The 7,439-nt window shown below is 42.1% G+C and overlaps 1 protein-coding gene across 8 annotated transcripts in view; it reads right to left on the minus strand.

Annotated features, from left to right (window-relative positions):
* The window catches only part of RHOH (ras homolog family member H), a 79,692-nt gene extending 72,606 nt beyond the window's left edge, over window positions 1-7,086 (minus strand). For 4 of the 8 annotated variants that reach the window (XR_003911696.1, XR_003911695.1, XR_003911694.1 and 1 more), the window contains exons 1-2: window positions 6,761-7,086; window positions 1,221-1,703 (exon numbers count right to left, since the gene is read on the minus strand). The gene's annotated coding sequence lies outside the window, so the exon portion shown is untranslated. Of the gene's footprint in view, window positions 1-1,220; window positions 4,691-6,760 lie in introns of those variants that run through there. The other 4 variants (XM_029946914.1, XM_029946909.1, XM_029946886.1 and 1 more) reach the window with 3 other exon arrangements.
* Window positions 7,087-7,439: the final 353 nt, after the last annotated feature.

A 7,439-nucleotide genomic window follows, 5' to 3' on the forward strand; every position in this document is an offset into this window, starting at 1 on the left:
GTGGGTTCAAGCCCTGCACCAGGCTCTGTGCTGACAGCTCAGATCCTGAAGCCTGCTTTGAATTCTGTGTTCCCCTACCTCTCTGCCCCTCCTCCCTGCTCATACTCTGTCTCTCAAAAATAAGTAAAAACATTTTTTAAAAAATTTTGTTAAATCAGTTCCTAATCTTGCTTTCCTAGACTGCTTGTCTCTTCAGTCTTACCTCTGTGTCTTTGACCACATGATCCTCCCGTGCAAATTAACCTCCCCATTCTCCATCTACTCAAATCTCATGTCTTTCCAAGATATGTCTCCCAGACCATTCTTGCTTACCCTCAAACCACTTTCCTTGGAAATCTTATATCTTACCGCCCATGTCACCCCAGTCTTCACTCAATTCCCCTCTGAATTTTATCTCTTCCTGAATTTTACTTCTTGCCACAACTACTAGATTATAAATTCCTTGGGGTAGAGAATTCCATATATTTTTCTTATATCCTCCACAGCACCAGCTCAGAATCAGTAAGTGACTATTGACGATTTGTTGCTTGCTTGAATATTTCAATGGCAACTTTAATTTAGTGAAGCACCTTGATCTAGTGATTTCTCTGCCTTTATTTAGTTATAACCCAGGCTCTTGATGGTACCTCATAGCATGTCCCCAAATCAAGCCACCTCAAAAACTAAATTTAATTTAATTTAATTCAATTCAATTCAATTTAAAAATAAATACTTATGCTTCATATACCACTTGTAGTAAGAAGACTCGAGCATTGGCAAGAGGTGAAACAGACAAGCTAGAAATTCTAGATCCAAATCTACATCGTCTGGATTTTGGTTGGTTTCTTTTCTGATTTAGAAAACTTAAAACTCTTATTTATACAACTGAGAGGCTTTTTACTTATCAAACATAGGGTGATATTTCAACTACCTAAATACTTGAACTCAGTCATAGTCAATCACAAACATGAATTTTCTAGGAGAATATCTAAAAAACCAAAGACCAAGTATTTTAATGTTGGTTTTGTAATGTTTCAAAAGTGATATGCATCTTGTTAGGATGATGGGCAGGGTGGGGGGCTCGGATCCCAGGGCAAGTCTCCGTTCCCCCATAATATGGCTCCTTACTTTACAACTATAGAAAAAGATCATTACTGTGTTTAGCCTAGAGTAAAGCTAAATAAATTGGAGAGATTTCTTTTGACACTGAGGAAATATTTTTAAAGAAGCAAAAGTCTTACCTGTTGTAGAATGCCGAAGAAATTTCTTGACACCAAAATGACTGACTCCGGAAGTTAATTTGTTTGATGCAGGTAAGTAAATGCAAAAGCTTCCCGAGCGCTGTTCTAATTTCCTCTGGGATCAACTTTTCCTTCCTCCTCAAGAATATAACTGATTCACATTGGAAGAACCAAAAATATCAGAGGGAGCTGGTAGAGAATTCAACCCAAGATGGTTGGGTTTAGTGTGCGCGGTGACTGAGGTGGCAGGAACAATCCGAATGTGACAATAGAGATTAGCAAGTTCCTGTGCATAAGTCAATTTCCTGTAGCTGGCTGGCTTCTCTGAAGAGGGGATTTCATCTGTGTGGGTTTATGAGTGTGTGTGTGTGTGTGTGTGTGTGTGTGTGTGTGTGCGCACGTGCATTTCTCTCCATGACAATATGAATACTTTCCCAGGTAAGAGGTCTCTCCATTTCCCATCAACACATCACCTACATAAAACTGAGGGAAGGAAAAGTGACAAACCAAGATGATTCCTTAAGGAAGTGAAATAAAGCAGAAGAAAGAAAAAAAAATGTCCACTCCTGTAACTGGTCTTAGATCATTTAAGCTTAGGAAAAAAGTACCTTAGAACATAGACGTCAGCTTGGTGAACATATTAACTATGGAGGGAAAACAGTAGGTGGATGGTTTGCTTTGATTTATTAATAACTATCAAATAATAATTTAGAAAGAACTGATTCAGTCAGAGCGAAAGCTCAAGCAGCCCCACCATGAATTCATCCTTTTTTGGACCAGCACCTGTGTTATGAGGTAGGTGACTGAGTTGTTTTCAGACTCCTCACAGTTTCATTATTTGCCTCCAAACACAAATTTACTTGTTTTGTCCTTCTGTGTAATCCAGGTGTAGAGACCATCTGCATTGACATGATGGTGCAATTGCCTAGACGAGCAAATTTAGCTTTCATGATGTGCTCACAGTCCCCCACGCCTCAAATCTCTGGATAATCATAAATGTTACTGCCCAGGGTGAAATCTTGGTCAAAATATCTACATGCCATAAAGAAGACAAAGTCAACTCCATTCAAGTCAACAAATATTTATGGGCCCCTCTATGTGTAAGATTCAGTGTCGGGCGCTGGAGTAGGGTGGAAACGCAAAGACGAACAAGTTGGAATCCCTCACTCACAATGGTCAAAATAAAATGAAGGAGAAGAACACGAACATAAAGGAGATGCTCCGAATCAAGATTTATTAACAGATCCCACTTGAAAAAGTCCTAGGACACGGGGGTCAGGTAAGAGGAAAGTGTGTACAACCATTTTGCCAATTAAAATAGCCACTGAGCATTGATATAGATTCTGTCATAATATTCTGGGGGCCTCACTGGCTTCCAGGAGGCCCCACAAATCAGTAGTATTATTTTAGGGCCTTCCTTATCATTGTAGACTCAGAATCCTGTTATGCACCTGACACTGTACACCGAAGAAAAGCACAAAGACCAAGACAGATACATTTTCTGTCCTCACAGCACCTATGTCTTAATTGATGGGTGGGGGGTGAGGGACAAACAAAAGCATTCAAATAAATGCAATACATACAGATTGAGGTGATTATTACAAAGGGATCAGGGAAGAAACTGAGCTGGAGAGCAAGACAAGATCTGTGTCCTAGAGGTGCTCAAGGAGGGCCTCTTGGAGAAGCTAACATTTAAGCTCCACATTTAAGACCTACAGCCATGATTCTCAGTCCTGGTTACAAATCAAAATCATCTGAGAAGCTTTTTTAAAAATACTAATACCTAGGCTGCATCCCTGCAGATTCGAGTCTAATTTGTCTTATTTGGAGCCCGAGTACTAATAAGACACATACACACACACACACACACACACACACACACACACACACACCTTGAGGATTCTAATGTGCTGCTACTGCTCTACTATGAGAAAAAGGGGTGCAGTGAGAGAAGGAGGAAGGACATTTCAAGCAGAGGAAATTTACATGTACAAAGTCCCTGAGGTAGGAAAGAGTTTGCCATGATCAAGGGAGTGGAAGTGGATTAATACGTCTAGTGTGCAGAAGGCTTCCTCAGAGAGGGACACACAGTCACTTTGCCCATAAGAGACTCTTAACATGAACGGAAGTGTCAATTTTTTAATGTGCACTGAGAACTCAATCTGCCAGTTGGGATCCTTGAGCTCTCTGATGAGTATATTATCTCCTTTTAGAAAATTCTCTGTGGAAAGCCAGATCACCATCATGATATTATTAGGTCAGTAGAACATACAGCTTGTGGATACCTTAGTTATTTACCTCTGGTTTTGTTCACCGAAAGATTTAGGGCAGCTTGTAAGGATACATATACCTTAGCAGGATAAAACCAACTGAAAACAAGAAATGAAAAGATAAGGCCAAGAGAAATGAAAAAAAAGATTCTAAATCCAGGTTGATGCGGAAAATATATGCCAGTGGTTCTATGCTTTTAAGCAACCAAATGAAGTGACAAATTCTTCCACATAAAACATTGAGTGCCTATCAATAACAATGATTATATTTCTGAGACTAAAGAGAAACATGGCCTCTGAATTCCCATAGGACATCATGGCTGAAATGGAACACCATCCCTACGCTAAACACAGCCAGTGACAAGTTTTGCAAAGTGGTTCCTTACGTTGCTTCTCAATGGAGGCTGATTTCATCTCCTGAAAGACTTGACTAAAAGCAATCCCAGGGTGTGCCGGAAGGGGGTGGTTAATACAGGGGGCGCTATCCCAGGGTACTGCTAAGAGGTGCCAAATTAGTGCAGAGATGAAGACCAATTTCAGATTTTCTTCAGAAAATTGGGGATAGAAGACTTTTTTCATCCAAGCTTCCAAAAGATTTGGGGCGGCAATGACTTCAAAATTGGTCACCCTTGCAGCAAGAGACCCAGGGGTTTTCTGGGTCCCAATTTCTCCTGAGAAAGTGGAGGAGTCGGGCAGGGACAGTCGCCTGCATGGACAGCCCCCATCCACCTGCAGTAGAAGGTGAGGCAAGACTGCCCTTTGAGACACAAAGCCAAGAGGTGCCACAAGCGTGAGGCTTTGGGCCTTGTGCATTTCTCTACCAAAGGGCACACGTACTCCCAGGGTCAGGTGACGTGGGGTGTGTCCAAGGGTCCAAGCACTCCCACCTCATCCTGGACGGGGCTGAAAGGGCGTTACTGGGTGGGCCTACAAGACTGCCCTTTCCCGCTTGGCTCCCTGGCTGGGCGCTCTTCTTCTGATGGACTGGCTCGTTCTGTGTGTGTAATCTGTCGTTTCCAGTGTTCTTGGATAGGCTTTGTGCTTCCTCCTGTTCCTGACGTGAGAAACAGTTTCTCCTAATGTCTCTTCCATGCCTCTCATCTTCGCATAGAGTTTAATCCCAATGGTATTTTCATGGTAAAGGTGGGAGAGGAGTGGGGAGAGCTGTCTGACTTTCTTCCTTTCCTGGAAATCTCTCTTTTTGGTTCTGTCTCAATCTCTCTTTCTGTCTCTTTCGTCCCCTCATGCTGTTAATCAACAGGGATAATGTTGAGGGGCAGAAGCAAATGACTTAAAATACACATATATGCACATATCCACAGACACACACACATCCAAGCCTCTCAGGAAGTCAGTTCTGTTGCTACCAAGTCCAGCTTTGAGCTCGAGGTGGGGGAAATCCTGGGGAATTCAGCTATGGGTGTGGGGTTCCTAGGAGGGAACAGATCCTTACTATAAGCCATATTCTGGGAGCCCACCTCCCATAAGCTCACATGCCACCCAGGTTGACACGGCCAGAGCCCCCACCAAACAGTCGTCTAAAGTCTACTTCTGAGGCCCTATGGCCTGGCCTCAGGCCCTGGCGTATCTCAGGCACTGAGCAGTCAAGCAAGGAGCACTTGCTGAGCGACAGTTTGATTCTCTCATCTAATCCTCACAATGATTCTATGTGGCAAACATTTTAAAATATGTTTTACAGTCAAGGAGACCTCAGCTGGTTAAATGAAACTCTATGGCCTACGTACGAAAAGGAGAAGAACGTTTTACCGCATCCAGCTGCCCTGGCTCCCAGTGGAGAGCGGGGCCGCTGCGGGGAGGGAGACGCGGCCCGAGCTCCCAGGCCGTTTCTTCTCTCTTGGGTAGCCCTCCTCTGAGACTCCCTGGCAAACACAATCCGCTTAAGATCAAGACTCGCTTTCTCAAAACACCTTCTTTTGAAATACCCTCTGATACGGCAGAAGAACAGTTTATTTCCTCTTTAACAGTCTCCTAAGAACAAGGACCTCTTTTACTGAGGATTTTTAAATAATAAGACAAGCGTCTATACGTCCTGAACTCAGGTGTAAGTGGTGTTCTTGCCCACTGCAAACACGCTTTGCCATTTACTCTCAAGAGAACCCTTAATGACAATGGTAATTGTAATGTATGGTAAAATCTTGGAAACCTTTCGATATCATTTGCTAAATTATTTCTGCTCTCAGTTAGTAAGAGGCCTCCCCTTCTTCTGACTATTAGCTTATTAACTGAAATGATTTAGATTTAGCGGTAGCTTTTAATGTTTACACAGACCCTCATCTGTGATATGCCACCTAATAAGATAAGATATTTCAGTGGGTTCTGAAGATGAAAAATAGGTACTAAAACCTTGTCTGAATGCTTTGAAACCCAGGGCATTGGCCAGACTGCAATTGTTCTTCCCCGGCTCCCCGCTGCGTGACAACTGCATTAAACCAAAACACGTATCCTTCTGATTCAGAGATTTCATGATGGAGATTGCAAAATGTTAGCCCTCCATAAGAGAAAGAGCCTAATTCTGATGCATAACACATCGGTGTAAAATACATTCATGGAAAATACCCTTTAAAATTCTACAAATTAAAATATCTTAGAAACGCCACAGGCTAGAAATCAGATGAACCGCTTCTTCCGTACACATTTTAACTCATTATAAACAACAGCCGCCCTAACCAGATAAGAATACCATTTCAAACATCTTCTAGCTTCTCTCTTATCGCCCTAACCATAAAGACTATCATTTCCCCCGCTGTCCTTCCCATCATCTATCTTCTCTTTAACTGTTTTAATGTAACATGCTGCTTTTTGTGTTAGTGAATATTAGGTTCTCCAGATTCTCAGCTGCCACTTATATCCTGGTCTGTTTGCCTTGTGTAACTGTGTTTATCTAGCAAACATTTACATCCTGGTTCTTTTTTATTGCAAAGCCATAATTCATAACAATGCAGGATCTTGTTGCAGAAGATGATAGAACCCAAAGTAATCATTCAAGCTGTGACTCTAAAGTTAGGGTACTTTTTTTTTAAACTGTTGGAACAGAGCTTAATGTAGTCATATGACCATTATTCTGCAAAGCAGTCGCTTGGTAGTTGATGCACTTTTCCAACATTGCAGGCGTTAGTCAAAGCACTTTTAGATACTTTTTTACAATATCCTCCTGACACGGTTTAACAAACTACAAAAGAAAACCAGAATCACTACACTCTGTTCACAACGTGTTTTTAACTCCAAATATAATCTGGCATGGTCACCCACCTTATCCACTGGACGAAGCTCCAAAGGGCTGTCTCCCAAAATCAAGTCCACCAGTAAAGGACAAAGATTTGCTAGCATTGAAGAAACTTGAAAGAATGTGCCTCAGGCGGGCTCAGAGCAAATCTAGAAGAGGAGCTAGAGACGTGATGTCAGAGCAGCGTCTTTGGGGCAAGTGCATAAACTCCCATGGGAGCCCTGCAAAGGGCACAACATTCACTCTGAGGCAGAAATTCTGGTTTCTTTAAAAAAGAGGAAGAAGAAGGCCATCACTGCTTCTTCTCGCGTTCATATTTTACTCGTTGCCTTGATAGGGATCTTCAGTTTGGGCACAAACATCACAGGGTAACTGCAACTCAGCACACCTGCTCGGAGCGGGGGTTGCAAACGTTTCAGTTATAAAGCAGGGACCAGTGAGTGCTAACTTGCCATCTCTTCAAAATAACAGATCTGCACAGCTCTGGAGGCAACAGGTTGAAGTCTGTGCCCAAAGGCAATCTGAAATTTGGGGGGAAGTATAAATTTAAATTAAGACAAAGCAAGATTCAAATTCCAGTTCCATTTAATTGCAAGGATACAGCCCTAGTCTTCCCATCTGGAACACAGGTACAATAATAACTATCTTGGAAGGATTTTGTAAAAAAAAAAAAAAAAGCTGTAAAGTCCTTGAAATACAGAGACA

The sequence above is a fragment of the Suricata suricatta genome, chromosome 1, assembly GCF_006229205.1.
Source record: "Suricata suricatta isolate VVHF042 chromosome 1, meerkat_22Aug2017_6uvM2_HiC, whole genome shotgun sequence".
Lineage (NCBI taxonomy): Eukaryota > Metazoa > Chordata > Mammalia > Carnivora > Herpestidae > Suricata > Suricata suricatta.